General features: G+C 41.2%; 1 pseudogene; it reads right to left on the reverse strand.

Moving 5' to 3' along the window:
* Positions 1-3,120: 3,120 nt before the first annotated feature.
* Positions 3,121-4,082, reverse strand: LOC150068317 (olfactory receptor 7D4-like; annotated as a pseudogene).
* Between the last annotated feature and the right edge of the window lie 4,435 nt (positions 4,083-8,517).

Raw genomic sequence — 8,517 nt, forward strand, 5'->3', positions numbered from 1 at the left:
TATCTTTTCCCAGTTGGTTGGCTGTCTCTCTACTTTTGCAACTATGTTTTTATCTGTACAGAAACTTTTTATTTTTAGGTAGTCCCATTTATCGAGACTCTCTCCAACCTGTTGTGACCCTGGGATTCTGTTCAGGAATCTTTTGCCTGTGCCTATGAGTTCCAGTGTCTCTCCTACTTTATCATGTAGCAGTTTCACGGTTTCCAGACTGACGTTGAGGTCTTTGCTCCACTTTGAGTTGATGTTTGTGCATGGTGAAAGGCTAGGGTCAATTTTTAGTTTTCTGCATATGGCTGCCCAGTTTTTCCAGCACCAATAATTGAATAGACTGTGTTTGTTCCATTGTATATCTTTGGCTCTCAATGGGGTCTTTTATTTATCCACGTGCAACTTCAGTGTATCTGCCTTTATTTTTCGACTTCTTTGATCCAGTATAAATGGATTTTTGCATCGAACTTCATGTTGCATGGTTCCATCTGCAAAGAATTGCGCTTTCTAAATGGGGTCTTTTATTCTTCCATATACAAGTTCAGTGTATCTGATTTTATTTCTTCGTGGTCTTTGATCCAGGATAATACAAACTGCATTTTTGCGTTGATCTTCCTCCTGCCTTGTTCTCTCTGCTAAGAATTGTTTTGTTTGAACAATGTCTTTTATTGTTCCCACTGCAACTTCACTATATCTGCTTTTACTTCATCCCGATGGTTGATCCAGTATAATGGAAACTGGATTTTTGCGTTGAACTTCCTCCGGCATTGTTCTATCTGCAAAGAATTGTTCGGTCTCAGTGCGGTCATTTATTTATCCATGTGCAACTTCAGTGTTTCTGCTTTTACTTCTTCGACGTCTTTGATCCAGTATTATGGAGACCTGATTTTTTATTGAACTTCATGTTGCATTGTTCTATCTGCAAAGAATTGCACTGTCTAAACCGGGTCTTTTATTCTTCCCTCTGCAACTTTAGTGTATCTGCTTTCACTTATTCGAGGTCTTTGATCCGTTATAATGAAGACTGGTTTTCTGCGTTGTACTTCCTCCTCCATTTTTCTATCTGGTAAGTATTGTTCTGTCTAAACAGGGTTTTTTATTCTTCCATATGCAACTTCAGTGTATCTAAGGTTACTACTTCGAGATCTTTTATCCAGTATAATGTAGACTGAATGTTTGCATTGATCTTTGTCCTGCATTGTTCTATCTGCTAGGATTTGTTCTGACTAAATGGATATTTTATTCGTTCCTGTGCCACTTCAGTGTAACTGCTTTACTTCTTTGAGGTATTTCTCCAGTATAATGTAGACTGAATTTTTGCATTGATCTTTGTCCTGCATACTTCTATCTGCTAGGAAGTTTTCTGACTGAACGGAGATTTTTATTCGTCCATAGGCAACTTCAGTATATCTGCTTTCACTTAATTGAGGCCTTTGATCCAGTATAGTGGAGACTGAATTTTTGTATTCAACTTCCTCCTGCATTGTTCTATCTGTTAAGAATTGCTCTATCTAAACGGGAGCTTTTATTCGTCCATATGCAACTTCAGTGTGTCTGGTTTTCCTTCTCAATGTTTTTGATCCAGTATAATGAAGTCTGAATTTTTGAATTGAACATCCTCCTGTATTGTTCTATCTGCAAAAGATTGTTCTGTCTAAAAAGGGTCTTTTGTTCATCCATATGCAACTTCAGTGCATCTTCTTTGTCTTATTCAAGGTCTGTGATCCTGTACAATGGAGACTGGATTTTTGCATTGAACTTGGTCCGAATGGTTCTATCTGCTAAGAATTTTTCGGTCTAAACGTTGTCTTTTATTCTTGCATATACCACTTCAGTGAATGTGGTATAACTACGAGTTCTTTGATCCATGGTTATGGAGACCCGATTTTTCAGTTGAGCTTGGTGCAGTATGGTTCTATCTGCTAAGAACTGTTCTGTCCATACGGAGTTTTTTATTCTTCCACATGCAACTTGAGTGTATCTCATCTTATTTCTTTGTTGTCTTTAATCCAGTACAATGGACACGGGATTTTTGTGTTGAACTTCATCCTGCATTTTTTAGTCTACTAAGAATTCTGTCTAAACGGGGTCTTTCAGTTTTCCATATTCAACTTTAGTGTATCTCCTTTTACCTCTTCAAGGTATTTGATCCAGAATAATTTAAACTGGATTATTGCCTTGGACTTTCACATAAATTGTCCTATCTGCTAAAAATTGTTCTATCTAAACCTGGTCTTTTATTCCTCCATATGCAACTTCGGTTTGTGTGCTTATACTTTTTTGAGGACTTTGATCGAGGATATCGGAGATGGAGACTGGATTTTTGCATTGAACTTCCTCCTGCATTGTTCTACCTGATAAGATTTGGTCTGTCTAAACGGAGTCTTTTATTGTTCCCTGTGCAACTGCAGTGTATCTGGTTTTACTTCTTCAAGGTCTTTGATTCTGTATATGGGATACTGGATTTTTTTTTTGCCAGTCCTGGGCTTGAGCTCAGGGACTGCGCACTGTCCTTGGACTTTCTCAAGGCTAGAGCTCTACCACTTAAGCCTCAGCACCACTTCCGGCTTTTTTCTATATGTGGTACCTAGGAATCGAACCCGGGTCTTCATGCATGCTAGGCAAGCACTTTAACCACTAGGCCAAACTCCCAGCCCATGGGATACTGGATTTTTGCGTTCAAGTTTGCCCTGCATTGTTCTACCTCCTAAGATTTAGTCTGTCTAAACGGAGTCTTTGATTCTGCCCTGTGCAAATTCTGCTTTTACTTCTTCCAGGTCGTTTATCCAGTATAATGGAGACTGGATTTTTGTATCGACCTTCTTCCGGCATTCTATTATCTGTTAATAATTGCCCACGAAAGTTGGGCAAAAATAACCCAAATGGGAATATTAAGAAAAATACACACTGAAAACAGAAGTTGTTCTTCTGATGGATAGCAAGTAAATTTCCTTGAAAGACAGATGTCCAAACATCGATAGACAAAGCCATAGGGGCTTTGGTTTTAAGCGTGAATAAGTACGTCTTTTCTAGATGGAAGAGTCTATATATACATATACACTGAATCCTATAATGGAGGAAAAGTATCACTGATCTGATATTCAGCCAATTTGTCTTCCCACTTCCAATGGACTACTTTGTTCTGTGCTTCACAATCCATCAAGACAGGAGACCACTCTGCCTGGCAGTCTCTCAAGGGCCCCCATCACGTCCTGGTTCCTCAGGCTGTAGATGAAGGGGTTCAGCATGGGAGTGACCACTGTGTACATCACCGAGGCCATCCTGCTTCTGTGGGCAGTGGAGGACACCGCAGAGCTGAGGTACACCCCAAGTCCTGTCCCGTAGAACAAGGAGACCATGCAGAGGTGAGAGCCACAGGTGGAGAAGGCTTTGTGCTTGCTAACTGTGTTGGACAGCTTCATTAAAGAGGAGAGGATCTGACAGTAAGAGCAGAAGATTCCTAAGGCAGGAAACACACCGAAGAGCACAATAGCCAGGTACATCCAGATGTCATTGATGAGGGTGTCAGAGCTGGCCAAATGGAGAACTTGAGCTAGTTCACAGAAGAAATGGGGGATGGTCGTTCCTGGGTAGAAGGTTAATTTCCTCATCAGTAAAACATGGATTAGTGAGATGCAGAAAATGAGAAGCCAAGACACGAGGACCAGGAGGCCACAGAAGTGAGCGTTCATGATAACTGGGTAGTTCAGTGGGTAACAGATGGCCACAAAGCGGTCATAAGCCATCACGGTCAACAGGAAATTATCCATTCCAGCAAAAACCAGAAAGAAACACACCTGAGTGAGGCACTGGGGGTAGGAGATGTCTTTTCTCTGGGTCTGGATGTTCACCAGCATCTTGGGGATGGTAGTAGTAAAACAGACGTCCACAAAGGACAGGTTGGAGAGGAAGTAGTACATGGGGGTGTGGAGGTGGGGGTCAGAGGTGACGGCCAGGATGATGAACAGATTTCCAAGCACGGTGATCAGGTACATGGACAGGAAGAGCCCAAAGAGGATGGGCTGGAGTTGAGGGTCGTCTGAGAGGCCCAGCAGGAGGAATGCTGATTCCCCTGTGTGGTTTTGTGCTGTCATAGACTTGGCTGTTCTCCTTGAGGCAAGAAAGCAAAAGTTCAGTCAATACCCACTGCTAGCTCAGGTGCTCATGCCCACCCAGGGAAGCCTTTTTCTTTCTCTGATTGCTTCGCACGGGAGTGCTGTGCAAAGCCAATCACTTTAACATTATAGTATTTGGGTAAATATCCTTTGTTTTATGTTCCCTCAGTTTTTGATGTCTTTATTTTCTGGTGGTATTCCTGAGGCTTTTAACTCAGGGCCTGGGTGCTGCCTGTCAGTTTTTTTTTGCTTAAGGCATTTTGCTAATTCACATCCACTTCCAGCTCTTTGGTGGCTCATGGAAGATAAGAGTCTCACAGACTTCTCTTGACCGGGGTGGCTTTGAACCATGGTCTTCAGTTTTCAGTCTCTTGAGTAGCTTGGACGACGTGTATCACCAGTGCTTTTCTTTGATTTCCCTTTTGAAATTTAAAGATATTGATTTTGTTACAACCTTGTAGAATATTGGAAAGTGATTTCGTGTGCCCCTTTTGATAACCTCCATATTTTTTAATCCTATCAACTGTGTAATAGTGATGTAGTATTTATTTACAATGGCAACAATCTTTATTTTCTGATGTGACACTTGTCATGGAAGTATTTTTTTATATAAATACAGTTCTTGTAGTAGCCACTTTTAGATTTCAAATCATCCCTATCTATCTGTCTATTTGTTTGCCTATATAGCTATCTCCTAAGTGACATAAAGGACATTGATTTATTTGGCTGTATTAATTAGTATCCCTCAGAAAGTTATTCTTTTAATATTAAATATATTTTTAACTTATCCTTGAATAGTTGTACCAAGGGGTTTCAATTCACCCTATCAGTTTGTGAGCACAATGCCTGTTCATCAAAATCACTCCTTCCTTGCTCTCCCCATCTCTCCCAGCTCTCCCCATCCCAAAGTTTATCTGGTTCTAGCTTCCTACTTGTTCATTGAACATCAGTAGTGTTTTTCCCCACCCTTACTCCCCCCTATCCATTCTCCCTCCCCTTCCCCAGGACCTCATCTCTCAGAAAGTTCTTTCAACAATTATCTTACCACTTGTGTATGTGGCACAAATATTCACAACCTAATAGGCCTGAATAGGGAAATGCAATGGTGTCCTCATGGAACAGTCCTGTGGGGTTTATAGAACATGGAGCAAGCGTCTGTCTCCTAAATCTGAAGATTTGCTGGGAACATCCTAACAAGTGGGGGTCCTAGCTGTCATCAGCCATATCGTCTTAAACCCAGGCAGTGTTGATGGACAGAACAGTTTTCAGGGCACAACACGGTAAGTCTGTTACCTGTGTGGCTCGAATGCAATATGTAGTCTGGCTGGCTGTGGATGGCTCCTCCCAGACAATGCTTTCCAAGTGACCTCTTTCAAGATGAGGGAGTGAGAAAAAAAGCATATGAGCAACATAGAAAAAAGGAGAAAGCAATATTATGCCAATAAAACAACCCATAATGAGCTTAGTGCCTGTGGTCTGTATGCCTAGCTACTCAGGAGGCTGAGAGCTGAGATTTGAAGATCCAAAACGTCCTGGACTAGAAAAGTCTGTGTGATTCTTACCTCCAGTTTGAAGCACCACCCTAAAACAGACTGAAGTGGAGGAGCTGTGGCCTTAGTGTTAGAGCTGTAGCCTTGAGTAACAAAGCTCCAAGACAGTATCCAGGCCCTGAGCTCAAGCTTCAGGACTGGTGCATATGAGCATTCGTGAACATGTGTACACACACACACACACACACACACACACACACACACACACACACACACACACACACATACTACAATGTGCACGTAAGGTTTGAGAGTACAATGAAAGCTGTTGAAGTACCAAAGCAAAACCCCTTTGTACAACCCACACATATGGATTAAAAACATTCTTTTCTTCCTTATTCACACTAGTTTATTGGTATTAGTACAATTAACTTACAACATATGCTATAAGGGCAATTTAAAACCCAATTAAATGAATATGCACATAATTGATGACATAAAAAATAGTGTACATTTACATTCTGATAAGTGGTAATTGCTAGTGGTCTCAGAAGCATAAAATACTGGTAGATTGATATTCTAGAAATTACCTAATAATATCTGTGGATTCAAAAACCTTCTATGCACAGAGAAGAGAATGTGAATGTGCTCTGTATTCAGTGGGCTGGTAAAGGAGGGGAATTGAGAAGTTGCTGTGCTGATCAGATAATGAGGGTGAAGAAGGCCCATTGTAAAGATTTCTTTTTCCATATCCTTAATGTTTCCTTCACATGGGTAAATTCTGTCCATTTGTGGGTTGTGAGGGATTTCTTGTGTCACTATTTATCATTGTGTGGATATCACTTGGATCCTGTGACAATCTAAGTGTAGAAGAAATGAAAATGTCGGCTATGTAATAAGAAGTTAAGATCCTGTTAGGCATGGTGACAGAACCCTATCATCCTAGGTACTCAAAAGTTACAGGATAGTCGCTCAAAGTTAGCCTAGAAGCATAAGACTCTACCTGGAAAAAGAAGAAGGTGGAGGGGCCTTGGCTTAGTTTGTAGACCAATTTTTCTATCAAGTGTAAGATATTGATATGAGCCTGAGTGCCACCTTTTCCAGGATAACTCAGACCAGCTTGTCAACCATATAACAATCCTAACATATAGATCTAGACAAAACCAAATAGAAACAAACAAGACATTCAAAACTGTTGAAGAACAATAAGAGAGTGTGTGGCACAACTTCAGGAATGGAAGCCCACGGAACATAAGGATGTTGGTTAACACCAAAATTCACTGCAAAAATAAGTCACTGAAGTTGGGTGTCAGCGGCTCACATCTGCCATCTTAGTTACCCAGGAGGCTGAGATCTGAGAATCAGGGTCAAAACCAGCCCCAGCTGGAGTCTGTGAGACTCATTCCTAATTAAGTACCAAAAATCTGGAAATACAGCAGAGGTTCCAGAGATAGAATACTAGAGCACAAAAGTTCAGGAACAGGGCACAGCCACTGAGTTCAAGGCCCTTCACACACACACACACACATACACACACACACACACACACACACACACACACACACTTAGAATTCCTCTAAGTACTAGGCATTTGGCCTAGTGGTAGTGTGCTTGTCTAGCATGTACAAATATCTGGGTTTGATTCCTCTCTACCACATGCATAGAAAAGCCACATGTGGCGCTGTGGCTCATGTGGTAGGGCACTAGTTTTGAGGAAAATGCCCACAGACAGTGCTCAGGTCCTGACTTCAAGCCCCAGGACTGGCAAAGAAAGAAAGAATGAACGAAAGAAAGAAAGAAAGAAAGAAAGAAAGAAAGAAAGAAAGAAAGAAAGAAAGAAAGAAAGAAAGAAAGAAAGAGAGAGAGAAAAGAATTGGGGGTAGATTCTCTTATGGACACTAAGTGGAAACAAACAATACCTCTTTTTTTTGGCCCCCCCGGAACCCCGCCCGGTCAAACAATACATCTTAAATCATATATGCCAGCAAAGTATTTAGTGAACATACCTGAAAAATAAAGTCTAATCAATACCTGGTGTCCAATATATCTTTTGTGGGTGGTTAATGATTGCATAATTGGACACAGAGAAGCTGACCCACAGGATGATTCTAGGGAAAGAGTGCGGGAAAGCTAGAGACTATCCAGAAACGAACTCTGGGCTCTAGAAAATGAGAGAAAGAAAGGAAATCAGAGCTTGGCAAAGCAGAAGCTTAGTAAGGATGAGAAGTTCCTCGAAGTCCTGGGACCTCACCGGCAGATGTGGGCATCTGCCCTTTCCAATCTCATTATTCCAAGGGTTTGCCTGGTACTTACTCAGTTTTCTTGTTACCTCACTCTTGTCATGAATTTATATTCCATCTTTCTTTACCAGGACACCCCCGTTCTGTCTTTTGGTTATCACCAAAGCTTTCCCTTGTCCCCAATTTCTCCTCAGAAGATCGGCTACAGTTTTCATGAAGACTGGAATCAGAGAAGGGAGTCAGAAACGCATGTAAAGTTTCTTGCATCTCCATAGGTGAATTATAATCAGATCTCTTAATTAACCAAATTGTCCTGTTGTCTTTCTGGTAGTCTCCAAACGGTTTTGTTCCCATGAGGTAACATGTAGATTACAGAATGGAAAAGGAATGGTAGGCCCAAATACCACAGAGGCCTTCTCCTGTGAAATAAGAAATTCTCTCCTCCCCACCCCATACCCCCACCCTGATTCTGGTTGTCTTACAAGGACAGCCAATCACAGCACAAAAGCAGAGACTCCAGTAAGCGATTTTATATCTGATATTGGGATAAACAACATGCCCCCCACCCATGAAAAAAAGCTGGAGAACCTTTTATTTTTTGTTCTTCTTAGTTTATTTTTCTTTTTGCTATTCTGCTTAGTCTTAGATATATAGACTAAAATGAACCCTGGCCAGTTTTTCTTG

Source organism: Megascapheus bottae, chromosome 1 (genome assembly GCF_031878675.1).
Source record: "Megascapheus bottae isolate mThoBot1 chromosome 1, mThoBot2.hap1, whole genome shotgun sequence".
Classification (NCBI taxonomy): domain Eukaryota; kingdom Metazoa; phylum Chordata; class Mammalia; order Rodentia; family Geomyidae; genus Megascapheus; species Megascapheus bottae.